The sequence below is a fragment of the Perca flavescens genome, chromosome 16 (assembly GCF_004354835.1).
Source record: "Perca flavescens isolate YP-PL-M2 chromosome 16, PFLA_1.0, whole genome shotgun sequence".
NCBI classification, from domain to species: Eukaryota; Metazoa; Chordata; class Actinopteri; order Perciformes; family Percidae; genus Perca; species Perca flavescens.
In genome coordinates, this window is record NC_041346.1 from 33,214,258 (window position 1) to 33,235,023 (window position 20,766).

At 37.7% G+C, this 20,766-nt stretch overlaps 1 long non-coding RNA gene across 2 annotated transcripts; it reads left to right on the plus strand.

Moving 5' to 3' along the window:
* The first annotated feature begins 8,705 nt into the window (after positions 1 to 8,705).
* On the plus strand, positions 8,706 to 16,278 carry LOC114570807 (uncharacterized). 2 transcript variants are annotated; one of them, XR_003694582.1, is made up of 6 exons: positions 8,706 to 8,893; positions 10,643 to 10,687; positions 14,247 to 14,267; positions 14,424 to 14,454; positions 15,449 to 15,747; positions 16,059 to 16,278. It is a non-coding gene; the product is annotated as an uncharacterized LOC114570807 (long non-coding RNA). The 2 variants fall into 2 exon arrangements; XR_003694583.1 differs by lacking the exon at positions 10,643 to 10,687.
* Positions 16,279 to 20,766: the final 4,488 nt, after the last annotated feature.

Below are 20,766 nucleotides of genomic sequence, written 5' to 3' on the forward strand. Positions count from 1 at the left end.
TATCTAATCAGGCGGATTTGAACATGTTTTATTTGGTGACTCCTTTTGTCTCAGTGAGTTTCTCTGTTTCTATTTGGTATTTTATTGGTTGTTATGCTGATTATGGTTCATAGTTTTAAACTGGGTTGTTATTAAAAAGTGTTTTCTTCATTTGAAGAAGATGAACCAGCAGTGATGTTTCCTTTTGACCAGCAGGTGGTGAAAGAAACTAATTGGAGCTGAAACACCCACTGGAGCTGGAAATTATACATCCTTTATAGTTTACATAGTTTAATAACATGGAAATATCATCACTGTCAAATATAAATCCAAGCATGCTGTTAATAAACTGTCATATCATCTACCTCATGAAGAAACCACTTACATTAATAATCCCATATTTATTCCAGCACCCTTTGCACTCGGCACTATTGTCTTACTCTTAACAAAGTCCATTGTTGTTGTTCTTTAATATATATAGTTATATTTATATATTTATGTCAGGGACAAAGCAATGAGGAGAACAGGAGTTTTCATTGAAAGAGGCTTTTTATTAACCTTAAAAAATGTTAAACAATATAAACCAAGAACTTAATATCTGGGCCTTTTAAAAGATGTCAACAAAATATAACTATACTCAAAATAACAACAACAGAACAGGATGTGGACTAAACAAACTGACCTCACTGAATCAGACACAAGGGGACATATATACTGGTTGGGAGAAACCAAAGGACACAGAAGGGGAAACTGAGATGGACATGAACTACCCCATGAACAAAACATGATGATTAATATAAAACAACAATGATTATTTAACGCTGCAATTTAAAATGTGTGCACTCCATTTAAACAGTGTAAGGCTCAAAGTAAATAAATATGTAGATTACAGATCAAATGACCAGTGTTTAGACTACTTTAGTGATCATGAATAGTTTGGGGTGTGGCTGACTGTAAAGTTAACCTGTGTACTAAACACAATAGGGGGACATTATGTACAGTATTACCATTGCTGGCTGTTGTTACCATGTGGAGCTTTTGGCCATCACACTGTAAAAAGTAGTTAAATGTTGGTCTGTCTTTGTTCATCTTAGCTGTGGGTCTGGTTCTGGATGGAGGTTACATTGACAGAAACCAAAAACCAGAGTCAGATTTCTTGTATATGTTCACATACTATAAAGATATTCAGAACTTATATGATCGTTAAATTATCCAGAAGAGTTAAATGTTTATATATTGAACAACATTGAGAATGTCAGTAAGAAAAACATACGTAAATCTCATCTTTGTGTTGTCTGTCATTTGTTTTTAATAAACATTAAATAGATTCTGTTTTCTGCCTTTTGGATTTCAACATTATGTCAACTATAACTGTCAGGAAAATTACAAGAAATTCGCATAATTTCTTCTTCACATCTGAGCTCAAAAAAACAAGTGTCTATTTCTCGCAGGAGTTCCTCATCACCTCAGGCCTTCATCAGCTGATGTAGGAGCTCACGACCACGCACACACACACACACACACACACACACACACACACACACACACACACACAGACACATCTTGTATTTAAGTCACTAAAAGATCTGTTGTTGCCGCTGACAGACTCAGATTATTATTCTAGGAGTCTGACAACATTATGGGATGGATCCCTACAGATATAGACATTTTAGTTAAAGAGTAAGATCCTTTTAGTTTAACATGAAACAGCCCCAAAATCACCATCACCAAACTCCACCAGACTCCATGTAAATAATCAGGACATTTAGCGTGTATAGAGCCAGCATATCTCCACCAGACTCCATGTAAATAATCAGGACTTTTAGCGTGTATAGAGCCGGCATATCTCCACCAGACTCCATGTAAATAATCAGGACTTTTAGCGTGTATACAGCCAGCATATCTCCACCAGACTCCATGTAAATAATCAGGACTTTTAGCGTGTATAGAGCCAGCATATCTCCACCAGACTCCATGTAAATAATCAGGACTTTTAGCGTGTATAGAGCCAGCATATCTCCACATGTAAATGGGTGAATTAAGGGTTTATTTCAACCAAACCAGAGTGGTGATTGTTGGAACAGTGGAAAGATGAACCAAGACAGCTTTTGGTAGTTTTATTTTGTTTCTGTCCACTTTGAATGAAGTGTGTTTTATGACCTGATTATTTACATGGAGTCTGGTGGGGTTTGGCAGTTACATTTCAGCTGTTTCTTGCTTAATACTGGACTAAATAATGGTAATAACCAATTATTAAGACATAATACATGCAGCATTGTGATAAAAGAAAGGGTAATGTAGAAAAAAACAACAAATCAACAAAACATTATGTTTTAAAGGTGCCAAAGCTTTGATTATTATTATGATTATTCATAGAGGACATTTCATATGTCACAGCTGAGGGGCGTTGTTCACTCAACGCTTTGTGTTTATTCTAAATATAGCACAACATGTAAATAGGAACATGTTGGAGTTATTTTGTCACTTATTGGGAGCAGTAGGATTACTGGAACCAGTTACCTGCAGGATCTGTGCTGGCCTGATGCCGCTGGAGCCGTCAGACAGCATTACAGCACTCACGGAGATGAGAAGGGTATGTATGGACTAGTCTAACTCTGGGGGTTACAGTGAATAAGATAAAGTCCCAATAAGAGATGAGAAGGGTATGTATGGACTAGTCTAACTCTGGGGGTACAGTGAATAAGATAAAGTCCCAATAAGAGATGAGAAGGGTATGTATGGACTAGTCTAACTCTGGGGGTTACAGTGAATAAGATAAAGTCCCAATAAGAGATGAGAAGGGTATGTATGGACTAGTCTAACTCTGGGGGTTACAGTGAATAAGATAAAGTCCCAATAAGACATGAGAAGGGTATGTATGGACTAGTCTAACTCTGGGGGTTACAGTGAATAAGATAAACTCCCAATAAGTCGGTGTGTTCCTTTAACAAAGTCCACTGTTGTTGTTGTAATATATATAGTTATACCATGGTCTGGGTGAATACTCGATTCTGATTGGCTGCAGGGTGTCCATAAAAAAGTCATGTAGGACACCTACTACAGGAGTTCGGTGAATCTGACTGTTTACTGTTCTAAATTAATAAATAAAGCTGTGAGTAACCATAGAAACAGGCAGTCAAAGTATCCGTTTGCAATTTATTGTAACAAACTTACATCTAGTTAGCGTAACATTATACTAGTACAACAATGAGCCACTTCATTATTTCTTTTAACCTTTTTGGAGAATTTGACAACTTTGATGCACAAGGAGATAATACCGGGAGAATTGTGTGTGTGCGTTTGGCTTGGCGTGTTAGGGAGGGCAACCGGGACCTCTGCATGCAATATATCGTCCTCTGGAAAGACAAGGACAGGGTTGAGTTTGTCAGCCTGGCTAACAATCCGCACACCAAAAACCACAAAGACCCGAATGATGCAGACAAGGAAAACTTCAGAGGTTTTATGTTTGCCAGGCCTGGGGATCCCCTGTGTCTGGTAAAATGTTTCAAGTCCTATGTGTCCAAATGTCCATCGCAAAGACTTTCTTCCACCATCCAAAAATATAAATGTATTATTAAGCCTATTAGGCCTACTGTTATTATAATTATTATCATCAATTTACCTTTCAGGTGGGTCTTTCGAAGGTCTACACCAGGGGTGTCAAACTCAAATTCACTAAGGGCCGCACGTGAAAATAAGAATCACATCAAGGGCCAGACATGTTTAGTTTATCCACATCATTTTCAATTAATTGAAAAAGCCAAGGATTTTTTACTGGATTATTGCATGTCTCATATAGTCTTCTCACTTACAGTTTGCCCTAAAGCACCTAAAAAGTAACTAAAGCCATCAAAGAAAAAAGCAACAAAAAAGGTCAAAAAAAGCGACAAAAACATTGGTGGAAAAAAAACGCCTGAAAGGGCCCCCAAAACGTAGGAAAAAGTGACAAAAACGTTGGGAAAAAAAGCACCAAAAGCATCTGCAAAAGCGACAAAACATTGAAAAAGCTACAAAAACTAGACGGGCCAAAACTTATTGTGAACCTAAATTGATATGCGGGCGGATCCAAATCTGCGAGGGGGCGGTTTGGCCCACGGGCCTTGAGTTTGACACACGTGGTCTACACTAACCACAGCCTCCGAAGCACTGCTGTAGGTCGACTCTCTGATGCCGGCCTGGAGAGCGAGAGAAGTCTGGGAGAGACGAGACTGGAGCAAACGTACTGTCTGCATCAAGTGCCCATCATGGCCAGTACCCAGCTATCGTGTCTCGCCGTCATCCATTAATACCTGAAAAAAAAAAAAAAAAAATTCCCAATCTGAGCTCTGTCACTAGCCTCGCGATAACTGCCACCTGCAGTAGCCTACTACAGGTACTGTAGTACTACAGGTACTGTAGTAGGCTACTACAGGTGCTGTAGGTGGCACTTGTCGCGAGGTTATAGTGTGTGAGGTCAGATGATGAGAGACAACCATAGACAGTATAGATGGGAAAAAAAGGTGCGCTGCCAAAACTTCTGAAGGCTTTACTATGCATTCCCCATAGCAATGCAAGTTGAGAGAGGGTGTTTAGCATGGTACGACAGATTGTTCCAGAGAATAGGATGATGTTAGACAACAGAAGTGTCTGCGCTCTACTCTCATGTAACATGAACCACTCTGGCCCACAAATACACTCCTTCCACAACAGTCTTAAAGAATGCAAAGTCTGCAACACATTTGTACAATAACTCACTAAAAAGAGTAAAGAAAAGTTATGTGAAATGAAAAGAATGTGTGTAATGAAAAGAAAAATGCAAATGTAAAGACAAGCAATGTTATATGTTTTCAGCATTCTGCATCAAGTGGTGATTTTAGCTTTCTTGTAGGCCTACACCTGTCTTAAAATGTAAGGGATACTGGAGCTTGGTTGGGGTGGTGGGACTGCTCGCGGTGGGCGCCGGAAAATTTCCTAATTTTCAAATCCAAAACTTGACAGGTATGGACTGAACCAAACCGCTTCTAGTACTAAAGCTAAGCTAGGCTAACCACATCCTGCTCTGTACCAACACACAGACACTCTTATCCATCTGAACATCTCACTCTCAGAGAGGAAGCCAAAAATGAACTACAACTTCTGCATGAGAGGCCCAAACTAAGGCTGAGTCAACATGTGTGTGTGTGTGTGTGTGTGTGTGTGTGTGTGTGTGTGTGTGTGTGTGTGTGTGTGTGTGTGTGTGTGTGTGTGTGTGTGTGTGTGTGTGTGTGTGTGTGTGTGTGTGTGTGTGTGTGTGTGTGTGTGTGTGTGTGTGTGTGTGTGTGTGTGTGTGTGTGTGTGTGTGTGTGTGTGTGTGTGTGAAGTCTAATGGTCTCTAATCACCTTTCATACACAGCACAACACCCTAAAACTGACATTTCTATCTGCAGCTTTAAGTTTAAGAAATAATAGCATTAACTGTCAGTATTTAATGCTATTATTTCTACAACACTTATAATTATTAATTATTTTACTTTTATTTGCAGCAACAGCTGAAATTCGTCTCAGGTGATCAATAAAAGTCTTCTAAAGAGAACTCCTCCCTCATTGCCCCTCGGGTTAAACTGATGATTTGAAGTCAAACTGTTTTTGTGAAATCGCGTGACATGAAAATCTTCAAAATAAGATGTCTATAAAGGTACTCCGTCTCTGAGACAGTTTCTGTGAAATCGTGACCACAGAGTGTCCTCTGTCTCTTCCTGTTTACGGAAGATTTGAACTCAAACTGTTTCTGTGAAAATTCTGTGAATAATCTTACTTTACCTGTCTTACCTTTTTCTTCTTGCCCTGTAGCTATGTTACTTTATGTTACTTTATGTTACTTTATGTTACTTTATCCACATATTGACTCTTTTCTTACTCTTATGTTACCTTGAATCTGACTGTGAGCAACTGAACAATTTCCCAGAGAGGATTAATAAAGTATTCTGACTCATTTTAAGTATATGACTTTAATAAACTCAAAAGACAGTACATGCTACTGGCACTCAACACATTTATTAAATAAGTAGAATTTCTAAACAAATTGAAGGTGTCAGTATTATTCCAATTAGTTAATTTGAGCATTGGGGTTTACAGTGAATAACTAAATGGAGATTCTTTCATCCCTTATGGTTTAATAAGGTAATAATAATAAGGATAATAATAATTGTTTTATTCAATTACATTTTCACTCCGAATCCAATAATTCTGAAACATGAGAGAAACTGAATTTCTTTTTCAGATTTTTCATTTTTTTTGTAATTCAAAAAAGCATATTTACTATAAATCCATTTGAAAAAAAATCATCTTTTTAATTTTTAGATATGTGTTTTTTATCACAGACAGATAATATTTCATCAGTTACTGCAGCAGATCCTGTAAATAATTTTAAATCTAAAACATTTTCTTGACATCTCCATTTGTAAAAGGTGAAGTTGTTTTTTAATAAAAACTCAGATCTTTCATGTTATGTTTTTAGTTAGCAGGTATAAAGTCACGCTATGAAACTCACTGGGGCTGATTTTAAATGACGAGCTGGAGGGCCGTGTTCAGGACAGGAAGTCTGCTTTTTGGCTGCAGCTGGATATTAAAATCTGTCAGAAAAAATGTGCGTTGAACTTCTTAACAATACTCTTTTAAGTGCTGTTGAGTTATTAAGGAAATTAGACATAATTAAAGCTGCGAGCAGCGTTGGACAGACCCTCGGACCTTTATGAGCATCAGGGTTACTGAGACCTTCAGACACCACGTGTACGGCTTTTTAAGTCTGCTGAACCTGCATGACAGACATGCATGCAAACATTCTCCGTTGTGGTTACAAAATATCATCCGTTGTCTGGCACTCACTGCAAGCCACGGAGACACCCAGATCAACTTGTGACATTTACATTAGTAAACACTTCACCGTTAAAACAACACTGTATCTACATGTAATGTCTTGCAAAATGTGTGGGATTTTGTAATCTATATCTTTGAAGGCCGTTGTCTCGAAATGGGTTTTTCTCTGAGTCAGAAAACTCAACTTAACTACTTCTGAAGGCATGTACAGAGGGCTTTGTTCATATCATTCATAGCCTAATTTAACTAACATGTAATACCTAAAAATGGTATTATGATAGAGATGATGTCTTATCTGGATGAATGCATAATGAATATTAAATAATGTGGTTGTGGTGAGCGGTAGCTTTTAACATAACACATCTATGTAACCTACAGAAATATAATTACATTTCTATTTTAAAGTTAATCTGAGTGGATCACATTTTGCCACAGCTGACAGCTGTCTCCACGCTGCGTTCAGCTGGGTGTAAAAACCTCAAATGTAGCTTCTGTTTTACTTACAGGCTGTATTGAAATATTAACAGATATCAATACACTTAATACATGTTGTACTGTTACTGAATTAACTTGTGATGCTGTTGCAAGAACGAAGCACAATAAGTCCTATGGACAAAATTATAGTGGATCTGCTGGTGGTCGGGATTTCTAGAAGCCAATTTGACATTATTCCATACACTGGTCCAGTCGAAATCCAGCTCTAGCCCTGGGAATCCCTCCTCCATACTCTGTCTAGTGGAAGTGTCTGGTGTGAGGCTTCCCTTATATCCTGATATAGAGTGGATACCATGCCCCGTGAATCACTTTCAGCAATGAACAGCTCGTGAAGCGGATGTACAGCCAAGGGATGCTGCCACGGTACGCCATGTGCCTTAAGAGCTGCTCTAAGCTGGAGGTAAAAACAGAAGGATGGGCCTGGTGGGTTAAAATCTTTCTTAAGGTCTAGAAAGGAGCACAGTCCGTTTAGATCAAAAACGTTTAATTGTTTTTAAAAATGGAAGAATAAAGATGCCATCTGCAGGAAGAGTTACAGACCATGTGTCCTGCAGTCTGAATTTAAGATTTCTTCTGGCTACTATAGCTACACCCATGGTCTTTGTAGATAGAATCAGTAAAATATAACTAAATAAATAAATAATATCCCATTACTCATAACAATAACAACATGGACTGTAGGCTATATCAAACTAGTAAAGGCTGCAATGAGCCACATTCAGGATAACATTAAAAAAAAAAAAAAACTATTTAGTGGTAGCGTTGTACAAGTCAGCTGAGAAATGATAATGTTAAGTATGATGACTTAGAATTTAGGCTATCACAAGTGCCAGACTAAAAGCCTTTATCTTAATACCTCCATGGCAAAAGCCCAACATACAGCGCATTTAAGGGCGCATTATAAAGAAGTAAAAATAAACTAATAATTCTAGTGCAGTAAAGTCTAGCTGTTGTAGCTAGGTGAAGCAGCAGTAAACAGGGAATGTGCTTTCATTCTTTGTATGAGGTAAAACCATTAATTAAAAGAAAACTGACCAAGTTAGCTACATCATACAAATTAAAGACTGAACATATGAGCGAATAAGGCAGATTAACCCAAATAAAATGAATGAAAGTCTTGTATGTTACCTTATACCAGAGAACATCACCATCAGGAAAATATAAATAATAAAAAGTCAGGTAGAAGAGGAAGAAATCGTCCAGCATGACCAGCCGTGAAAAAGAACTGAGTCCGCGGGGACTGTGGCCAAAATCAAAAGGCGAAGACAGGCACATTATCCTGGGTAAAGCTGAGATAGCCTTAAAAAAAATAAAATCCAAAATCTGCTATATTAGCCCGATAACGGACCGCTCGTAGAGTGCAAAAAACCTTTAAGTCTAGCTAGACAAATCGTGGACAGAGCTCCACATTAAACCAGCAATTGGTGGAGGTCAACCCTCCACTTCCGAGGAGCTGTGCCTGTCTCTGGAGTCCACCGGTTGCTCTCCCACGTCGACATGGGCCGGGAGTTAAGGAAGTCCTCAGCTTCACAGGGATGGTTAAACACACGGTAGTCCATCCGTGTTTAATCTTCAGGCTCGCCGGGTACAGTAGAAACAATCCCATGCCTCTCTTCCGTGCTGTGTCCATCGCTGGGCCAAAAGCTTGTGGTGTTTGATTGTATGGTTACTGTAGTCTGCAACCACTCAGGCAGAGATCATGTCAGAAACTGTACAGCGTTCGAGCCCTCGGTCCCTTCTTTCAAACCAATAATGTGTAAGTGTCAACGACGGCTCCTGTCTTCCATGTCCGCCATTTTAAGGGCTGCAGCGTGGTCCACTACGGCCTTTGGGTTGTCTTCAACAGCAACTTTCTTGGTCAACATTTCAGCTTTAATTAAGCCAATACTCCCGGAGAGCGCTGCCAATTCAGTTCGGATGACATCCAGCTTACTGTCTGTGCCCTTGGCCAACTCATTCAGCTGCGTGAAGCGAGATTCAAAAAATTCCATCTGTTTCTCCATCAGTGCGTCTGTAATGGCGCCGAGCTCGCCACCACTTTGCTCCTTATTTGTCTTCGCAGAGGCTCCACTTGCATCTTTTCTCCTCACAGAGTCGGCCATTCTCACTCCTAAAAGCTGAACACTGTTGAGGCGTCTGGGGAAGTCAAACTTAATGGAATAAATTAGTCAAGAAGGGAGAGTCGGGCAGGAGCCAATATCCTATGCTGCCAATTGTGTTTTATATTGAATTCTACAGATGTGCATCATTCTCATCACTATGGTAGTCTACACTACACATTACTACTCATTCATCACTTTTGGACAGGACTGTCAAACTCCCATTTACTAGCGATTTGGAGATTAGCTAGGCGCAGGTGTGGAAAGGTGAAATATTAAGGTTGTGCTGGTGTCTTTGTTGTTAGCTTGTTTGCTATGTATAACAGGCCTACTTATGGGTTGGACACAGTTTTATAACTAACTAAAGCGTGAATGTCACTAGATAATCTAATAAAAATCGGTGTGTCTGTAGTTTACAGTCAGAGACCGTGGTAGAGACACACGGCGTTACACTCGCCAGACAACAAGTGATATTTACAATTTAAAATGTGTGCACTCCATATAAACAGTGTAAGGCTCAAAGTAAATACATATGTAGATTACAGATCAAATGACCAGTGTTTAGACTACTTTAGTGATCATGAATAGTTTGGGGTGTGGCTGACTGTAAAGTTAACCTGTGTACTAAACACAATAGGGGGACATTATGTACAGTATTACCATTGCTGGCTGTTGTTACCATGTGGAGCTTTTGGCCATCACACTGTAAAAAGTAGTTAAATGTTGGTCTGTCTTTGTTCATCTTAGCTGTGGGTCTGGTTCTGGATGGAGGTTACATTGACAGAAACCAAAAACCAGAGTCAGATTTCTTGGATTTGTTCACATACTATAAACATATTCAGAATTGATATGATCGTTGAATTATCTGGAAAATGTTTACATATTTGAACAACATTGAGAATGTCAGTAAGAAAAGCTTTTGAAATGTAAATGTAAATTTGGGGAAATGTTTGGTTCAGTCTCATTCAGGGCATGGTAGACAGTCCTGAATGTTGACACAGAAAAGCTCTTTATTGGAGGTGAGGAAGATACCAGACCTTCATTTAACTAAACTACCATCATAGTCTTCATCACTGAAATCTTTTCTCTTAGAAAACTGGAAGAAACTGATAAAACATAAAGTTGGCATAAAAAGTTGCTGTTTTCTGCCTTCTGATTTTCAACATAATTCTAACTATAACTGTCAGGAAAACTACAAGAAATTAACATAATTTCTTCTTTGCATATGAGTGCAGAAAAGATGAGTTCCTCATCACTTCAGGCCTTCTTCATCAGCTGAGGTAGGAATACACACACACACACACACACACACACACACACACACACACACACACACACACACACACACACACACACACACACACAGACAAACACACAGAGACACACACAGAGACACGCACACAGACACACACACACACACACACACACACACAGTGAGACTGAACCAAACCGCTTCTAGTACTAAAGCTAAGCTAGGCTAACCACATCCTGCTCTGTACCAACACACAGACTCTCTTATCCATCTGAACATCTCACTCTCAGAGTATACAGCTACTGTAAGAAATCAATAAAAACCTTAAATAAAAGTAAGATTAGGTTAAAAAGTTCTAATGGATGAAATTCTATTGTAGTACAGTGTCAACATAAATACAGTACAAACAAGTACAGTGTGAATATAAGTAGCGTGTAGAATATGTTATTTATTTACTGCTTTATTTATGCTCATACTGCACTACAATATCATTTGTACAATCCATTATTTTAGAAACAATTTTTTTTAATCTAATCTTACTTTTAAACATAATCTTACTTACTTTTTTTCTTGCCCTGTAGCTATGTTACTTTATGTTACTTTATGTTACTTTATGTTACTTTATGTTACTTTATCCACATTTACCTTGAATCTGACTGTGAGCAACTGAACAATTTCCCTGAGAGGATTAATAAAGTATTCTGACTCATTTTAAGTAGTGCAAAGGAGTTTATATTAATACAAAAATATGACTTTAATAAACTCAAAAGACAGTAAATGCTACTGGCACCCAACACTTTTATTAAATAAGTAAAATTTCTTAACAAATTGAATGTGTCAATATTATTCCAATTAGTTAATTTGAGCATTGGGGTTTACAGTAAACGGAGATTCTTTCATGCCTTATAGTTTAATAATAATAAGGATAATAATAATTGTTTTGTTCAGTTACATTTTCACTCAGAATCCAATAATTCTAAAACATGAGAGAAACTGAACATTTTTCTCAGATTTTTCATTTTTCATTTTTTTTTTGTAATTTAAAAAAGCACATTGACTATAGAGTCTTACCAGAAGTTTTTTTGTGATTGTTGCGGGGCAAAAATCCTTGATTATCCGGCACGTTTTCTTAAAAAATGTGATGGAATATGCAGGATATTTATGCAATTTTATGCATATGATGACTTTTTTGCAACGAAAATGCGGGGATTATGAAATCATACGAGCCCCGCATATTTTGCGCGGAAATCAGCAATTTATGTGGCGAAAGTGCGGCGTATTTGAAAAAATGTGGCCCCCGCATAGATATGCGGACTTTGGTGTATTATGCATCGAATTATGCGATTGCATAATCTTGTTTTTCTGGAGGGACTGACTATAAATCCATTTGAAAAAAAGAATCATCTTTTTAATTTTTAGATATGTGTTTTTTATCACAGACAGATAACATTTCATCAGTTACTGCAGCAGATCCTGTAAATAATTTTAAATCTAAAACATTTTGTTGACGTCTCCATTTGTAAAAGGTGAAGTTGTTTTTTAATAAAAACTCAGATCTTTCATGTTATGTTTTTAGTTAGCAGGTATAAAGTCACGCTATGAAACTCACTGGGGCTGATTTTAAATGACGAGCTGGAGGGCCGTGTTCAGGACAGGAAGTCTGCTTTTTAGCTGCAGCTGGATATTAAAATCTGTCAGAAAAAAGCGCCAAAATGTGTGATGAACTTCTTAAGAATACTCATTTAAGTGCTGTTGAGTTATTTAGGAAATTAGACATAATTAAAGCTGTGAGCAGCGTTGGACAGACCCTCGGACCTTTATGAGCATCAGGGTTACTGAGACCTTCAGACACCACGTGTACGGCTTGTTGAGTCTGCTGAACTTTCTTCATAAACATCTTTGTCTTTGTAATGTGAATTATACCTTTTTATTTTACAGACTTAGACTTTACTTCACTAGAAACACACAGTATATACTCACATACATAAAAATATAGAGTTTACACTTGAAATAGAATTAAAGTTCTGAATATGTTGATGTGATGAAAGATGTTAAATCTTCAAATGCGTCCTTTCTCTTTATACTGGTTATAAAACCATACGATTGTTTTGTGGTTTGTTTCCTATAAGACAAAGATCTTCAGTTTCCTGTCCCAGAGGAGAGAAGAAACTAGAAAATATTCATATTTAACAAGCTGACATCACACAAGTTTCACCGTTTTATCTTAACAAATGACTCAAACTGATTCATTGATTATTAAAATAGTTGGAAATGAATTACTTGACAACTAATCCATTAATCAATTCATCTTTGCAGCTCTGCTGTAGATCCACAGATGCCGTAATAATAAGAACCAGATACTTTATATTAGTACTAGAACATATTGGTGTCCTTTGGACGACGGCGTGGGGATACACTTGTGATTACTTTTGAGGTTTGGTTTTGGGGAGAGTATGTTTGAGATTCTCCATATTTGAGTAATATGTTGATTATTAGTCTGATAATTTGTTCTGTGAAGGTTTCCCTTGTTGGACATATTAACTATCTTTAAGTAATAGAAGACACACTGACTGGCTCCAACTTATATTTAAATTTATTTATTTCAATTATCCTCCTTATTTAAAACAGTATCTTTCACCTTAAACGTCAAACTATGAAGTTCGGCACTCTACTCAACTCTACTTCTCTGTCCCGCGAGTTAAAAAAGAATTGGCAAAAGAGCTTTTAAGTTAAAGGCTCCAGTAGATTGGAACAATCTATCTGTGGAAATAAGATCAATTTCTTTACTTGGTTTGTTTAAATATGCCCTGTCTGCTCACTTTAAGATAAACTGCCTCTGTTATTAAAGATGCATGTTATTTTTATATCTACTGTTTATACCTAATGTTTATATTTGACTGTTTGATATTTACTCCTACTCTACTGTTTACTTATTTACTTACTATCGGCGGTATATTTTGGTGGTTGTAATGGATTGATGAATATATGCAGGTGTTGGTGATGTTTTTTTTGTTTTGTTTGTTTTTTGTTTTGGTTAAATTTTTCACTTCTCTGTTGTTATGTAATTATTATGTTACATGTTGGGAGCCCCTCGAAAATGAGATGATACATCTCAAGGGGTTTATCCTAATAAACAAATTTCAACAACTAAACTAGTTGACTTTAAATCCACACTAACTAGAAACCTAACAGGCTCTCTAATCACCTGGGACTACTTTTGTTTATAATCATAAATAATAATTATTTTTACTTTTATTTGCTGCAACATCTGAACTTTGTCTCAGGTGATCAATAAAAGTCTTCTAAAGAGAACCCCTCCCTCACTTCCATTTAAACTTTAAAATGATGCGTTGAAGTCAAACCGTTAGTTTGAAATCTTGTGACATTAAAATCTTCAAAAATAACAAGTCTATGAAGGTACTCTGTCTCTGAGACAGTTTCGGTGAAATCGTGACCACAGAGTGTCCTCTGTCCCTTCCTGTTTACTGGTGATTTGAAGTCAAACTGTTTCGGTGAAATCGTGACCACAGAGCCTCCTCCCTCTCTACTGATATATAAACTGTTCTCTTCTCTCTCTGCCTCCTCAGCATCACAGACCAACAACACAGGTAAGAACACTTTAGAACTGGAAATATTTTAAAATGATACTATCAGGAGGTAATACAATTTAATAAACATTTAAATGCATGAGGAAAATGTATTTGCCATAACTAATAACCGAACATACTGCCTTAGGTTCATATGATTTATTTTCTTTCTTCCAGACAGTGTCCATAGTCACCACGTCACCAACAGGTATGTATCACAGGTTGGATGGTTTTCTGTCTTCCTGTTTGTTACATCAGCTACTGCTCTGCTCCTGAGACCAACAGGCCTTTCAAAGGTGTCCCTAAAAAACTAAAGAAGAAGTAGTAAAGTGTTTAGTCTTTTTGATAGATAGCCATTTAAAAGGACTTACCTTTCTAAAGATGGAGTCTAGGGAGATGTTTCCACATACAGACACCTCTGATTTGATAATGTGTATGTTTTTTACATAACTGTACTGTATTGGTTCTGCCTATTCTGTGTAGCAACATATATGGATTCAATAATTCTAATATCTTATTTACATGAGCTGTAGGTGACAGGTAGGTGACAGTACAAACTTTGAATTTAAAGTTTGAAGTTTCTTCACAATGTCTGAGTTGAAAACGCATCTTGTTGTCACTTAAGGGCCCTGTTCATATTGCACAGAAATTATAATTGCATTTTGTGTCTGTTAAGAAACACAAAGGCACTCTTTAGAACATGCCCCCACAACTGGCATTTTAGCTAACTGGGAGCTCTGGCCATTAGCTGCAGCAACTCCAGTTTGCTAGCACCGATTCAGTCGTTTTTTACCCTATCGACAGTACTCAAAGATATCTAGTGATCAAGATTCAGGGTCCTAGTGACTAGACAGTCAGTTCTACTGAGCATCTGATACTGTGGTGGAGGAGAGTGCTCACTCCCATCATGTTTGCAGGAATGTGTGCATGTACGTCCCACCAACAGAGGAGTCTGCATCACCAATCATAAACTTTTTAAAAATTACGCTCCAATAATAGGCGGAGCATTTCTATGCCTCCACTGAAGAAAACTTTGAGACCGGCTCATATTATAGATTGATTTAATTCTTTGTTGGAGGATATTTGATCATATTTTTATTTTATTTAAGAAGCTTCTAAAACATGTTAATTATCTGTGAATACAAACTCAACTCTTCCCCCATGATAAGGTCAAGATAATGTACAGTCTTTCTGTTTTGCAGTGAAAACTTGTCAAAAATGGAGAGAATGTCTGATAAAGAGGGGCTTTTGAAGATACTGGAAGAATTGTCAGATAAGGAATTCAAGATGTTCCAGTGGTTCCTGCAGGATTCTGACCTCCTGGTAGGATTCCAGGCCATCCCAAAGAACCAACTGGAAAACACAGACAGGATTGACACAGTCGATAAGATCCTACATCACTTCAGCCATCAGTCTGTAGAAGTGGTGAAGAAGGTTTTAAAGCATGTCGATAGGAATGATCTGGTGGAGAAATTTTAAAGCACCAGCCCAGGAGCACAAGGTAAGATGGAGGAGGACTAACATATCAACCTGAGTGATCACACAAGTATATAAGTTTATACCAAACATGTTTGTAATGTTGAGTGGTTAATGTAGACTTGAAATACAAACATTTCCGAGCAAAAGGAACAGCTACCTGGTAAAGAATTTCTTTGTTTTAAAAGAATATGTAGAATATGCAATAATTTTGATATAGATTGCTAATGACTACTTTACCAAAAAAAATGAAAACCATGACAAAGATTTGCCTTTTCGAGAGCATGTAAAGTAGATGGCACTGTTTTTAAATTAACACAAGTTCTTTCAACACAGGCATGTTTCCATGGAGACAATCTGAGGCTTGTTCTTCGCCCAACACACTGTTGGAGGCCCAGCTCTCTCTATAGACCCCTACCCCACCCCAGACCACCAGCCCCAGTGCAACCACACTGCCTGCAGTGAGGACCCCCCTGCTGTTTAATGTCGAGTACACCAACTGAAGTCAGATCATGTTGAATGTGAATCAGTCTAATAAAGTTCAAGTCAAACACAATCAAACTTGTGATGTTTAGTATTTGATATGAAACATTGTTGATATAAAATAATTGGAAGACTTAGAGACAGAAACTCACCACCTTTTGGTAATGTTTACTTCATTCCTTTTGTCTCAGTGAGTTTCTATTTAGTATTTTATTGGTTGTTATGCTGATTATGTTTCATTGTTTTGAACTGGGTTGTTATTAAAAAGTGTCCTAAAGTCAAAGTTTTCATTTGAAGGGAGAAGATAAACCAGCAGTGATGTTTCCTTTTGACCAGCAGGTGGTGAAAGAAACTAACTGGAGCTGGAAATTTTACATTGTTTATAGTTTACATAGTTTTATAACATGTAAATATCATCACTGCCAAATAAAAATCTAAGCACGCTGTTAATAAACTGTCATATCATCTACCTCATAAAGAAACTTAAATTTAAACTTTAAAAAATGCTAAACAATATAAACCATAATATCTAGGCCTTTTAAAAGATGTCAACAAAATATAACTATACTCAAAATAGCAACACCAATACAGGATGTGAACTAAACAAACTGACCTGACTGAATCAGACCCAAGGGGACATATATACTGGTTGGGACAAACCAAAGGACACAGAAGGGGAAACTGAGACGGACATGAACCAAACATAACTAACAAATGTGAAAAATGAGTGATAGTGTAGACTACCATGGTGATGAGAATGATGTACGTCCGTAAACACAATCAACGGAATAGAAGTTGTGTCACAAATTAATCTGGCATCAGTCGTGGCTATCTCCACAAATATTACATGCAAACACCTCAGAAAGTATGTTTCACTTATTCCTGTATGAAAGCATCTCAAATCGACTTGAAGTCAGATTAATAACGGAATGATAGACTACAAATATAACACTGATGTTTGCAGTAGCCAATTGTGAACAGGCATCGACACGGCCACCTACGTTGTCAGTCTTCGTTCTTGCAACGGCATCACAAGTTAATTCAATAACAGTACAACATGGATTAAGTGTATTGAGATCTGTTAATATTTCAATACAGCTTGTAAGTAAAACATAAACTACATTTGAGGTTTTTACACCCAGCTGAACGCAGCGTGGAGACAGCTTTCATCTGTGACAAAATGTGATCCACTCAGATTAACTTGTATACATAGGCATTTAAAATAGAAATGTAATTATATTTCTGTAGGGTACGTAGATATGTTATATTAAAAACTACCGCTCATCAGAGCCACATTAGTATTTAATATTCATTATGCATTCATCCAGATAAGACAGCATCTCTATCATATTGCAATTGCATATTGCATATTGCACCGTGGGTTGGAGAGAAACGTATTTTCAATTGCTATGTATGTCTAGTACATATTGCAGAATTGACAAATAATATTGACTTGACTTGAAGTAGCAGGAGTCCGATCCGATGTGGGTTCAAAATATAGTATATCTTATGTTATTGAATGTCTGAATATCTGCAATAAAATTATTAGGAAACACTACAATTACAGATATCTACAATCCAATTGTTAATAGTTATCTTAATTTTAGTTATCCATAATGAAAAAAAAGACATTCCAGATATAGTGTAATGGGGTTAGGGAAATATTAAAAACTTCACTATGCCTAGTAAAAATATTCACAAAGTAGAAGCCAGCTTCCAAATTATTCTTTTATTTTGTTGACATATTTGATTCAAAGGGTTTTACAGAGGTACTTTTATTTTAGATATATCCATTTATCACTAGTGTTGACGAACTGACCGAAGAGCCGGTTAATTAACCCGACTCGTGTCACTGAGCCGGGAGAATCGAGTGCCATACGTCAATGAACCGACTCACTCCTGTTTTTTTCTTTTACTTCATTCGTGCCGTTGGCATTATATATATATATATATATATATATATATGTCAATGGTTGGCCGTTGTGTAGCTGGTATTCTTCTGCTACTGTGTGTGTTGTAATCTAGCTCATTAGCGCCTCCACTGGACTGGAGTGGTGGTGGTAGAATCAATCAGGAAATGAGCTACTAATGCCTAGACCCGAACGAGACCGAATGTAACCGTGCAACCTGCCGGCCGCTTGACTCTAATGTAACCGTGCAACCTGCCCTCTCGACTCTAATGTAACCGTGCAACCGGCCGGCCGCTTGACTCTAATGTAACCGTGCAACCTGCCCTCTCGACTCTAATGTAACCGTGCAACCGGCCGGCCGCTTGACTCTAATGTAACCGTGCAACCTGCCGGCCCTCTAGAGTCTAATGTAACCGTGCAACCGGCGGCCCTCTCGACTCTAATGTAACCGTGCAACCTGCCGGCCCTCTCGACTCTAATGTAACCGTGCATTAGACTCGAGTAAGTAATCAAGCGGTGTCTTGGTTCTCGGCAAGTTTGAGTTATTAACCGAGCCTTGTTTCTGGTGCATCTTAGAGGATTGTGTTCACGGAAATTCACACATTATCAATGGGGAAATACAGTACATCACATACAAATACACGTCATGTTATCTTGGTAGTTATGTTAAGTTAAATGTTAGAGAAGTGAATGTTGCTACGTGGTAGCTAGGCTAGGCTGTCACGAGGAGACCGCGCACCAGGCTACTGAACGAGACCGTATGGACCGTAACCGAGGCTACTGCACGAGTCTATATTCAAACGGGTGTCTAGGTTCTCGGCAAGTTTGACTTACTGTATCAAGCGATAGCAGAAGCCTTTATTTCTCGTGCATTTTAGAATTGTGTTCATGGAAATTCATATGCTACATTACCAAGGGGAAAGTATTAGGCCTATATCACATACAAATACCCGTAATGTTATCTACATAGTTATGTAAAGTTAAACGCGATCATCACCCGTCCCCCGCCAAGGGCACGCGAACCGGTGAACGAATCTATTAACTCGGTAGGCCAACCAATGACCGTCCGGTTGAACCGACTCCCGTAAAAGAGTCGGTTGTCCCATCACTATTTATCGCTGCATAAATCAGAATATGGTGTAAACAGCCATAAAATAGCAATTTTAACCACGTTTTTAGGTATAAAATGTTACATAACTTAGGCTATGAATGATATCTGAACAAACCCCTCTGTAAATGCCTTCAGAAGTACATAGTAGTGAAACGGGAAAGCTTGGTGTAAGTGCTGCTGAAGTAGAGTTTTCTGACTCAGAGTATGACAAAAACCCATTTCGAGAAAATGGCCTTTAAAGATATAGATTACAAAATCCCACACATTTTGCAAGACATTACATGTAGATACAGTGTTGTTTTAACGCTGAAGTGTTTATTAATGTAAATGTCACAAGTTGATCTGGGTGTCTCCATGGCTTGCAGGGAGTGCAGACTCGCCAGACAACGGATGATATTTCGTAACCACAACGGATAATGTTTGCATGCATGTCTGTCGGGACCAGAATTAATGCTCAGCAACTCGTTTCTATCGTCAAGTTTTAACAAGGCACCGACAAATGAATGTGAAATAGAGGCTAAGCGATCAACATGTTTATTTCCTGGTTAGTCAGGAATGGGTGCTGAAAGGCCCATCTACACCACATCTGCCTCTATCACCAGTTAACTCAAAAACCAGTTAAACCGAAACACCGGCCCTCCAGCATGGTAACAAAGAACAAAACATGATGATTAATATAACAGAACAATGATTATTTAACCCTACAACTTAAAACGTGTGCACTCCATATAAACAGTGTAAGGCTCAAAGTAAATAAATATGTAGATTACAAATCAACTTTCTTCAAATCGACTACTTTAGTGATCATGAATAGTTTGGGGTGTGGCTGACTGTAAAGTTAACCTGTGTACTAAACACAATAGGGGGACATTGTGTCCAATATTACCATTGCTGGCTGTTGTTACCATGTGGAGCTTTTGGCCATCACACTGTAAAAAGTAGTTAAATGTTGGTCTGTCTTTGTTCATCTTAGCTGTGGGTCTGGTTCTGGATGGAGGTTACATTGACAGCAACCAAAAACCAGAGTCAGATTTCTTGTATATGTTCACATACTATAAAGTTATTCAGAACTTATATGATCGTTAAATTATCCAGAAGAGTTAAATGTTTATATATTGAACAACATTGAGAATGTCAGTAAGAAAAGCTTTTTAAATGTAAATGTAAATTTGGGGAAATGTTTGGTTCAGTCTTATTCAGGGCATGGTAGACAGTCCTGAATGTTGACACAGAAAAGCTCTTTATTGGAGGTGAGGAAGATACCAGACCTTCATTTAACTAAACTACCATCATAGTCTTCATCACTGAAATCTTTTCTCTTAGAAAACTGGAAGAAACAGTTTGAAAACATTTCTGATAAAACATAAATCTCACCTTTGTGTTGCCTGTCAAAATTGTTTTTTGATAGACATAAAAAGTTGGTGTTTTCTGCCTTCTGATTTTCAACATAATTTCAACTATAACTGTCAGGAAAATTACAAGAAATTAGCATAATTTCTTCTTTGCATCTGAGCGCAAAAAAGATGCATTCCTCATATCA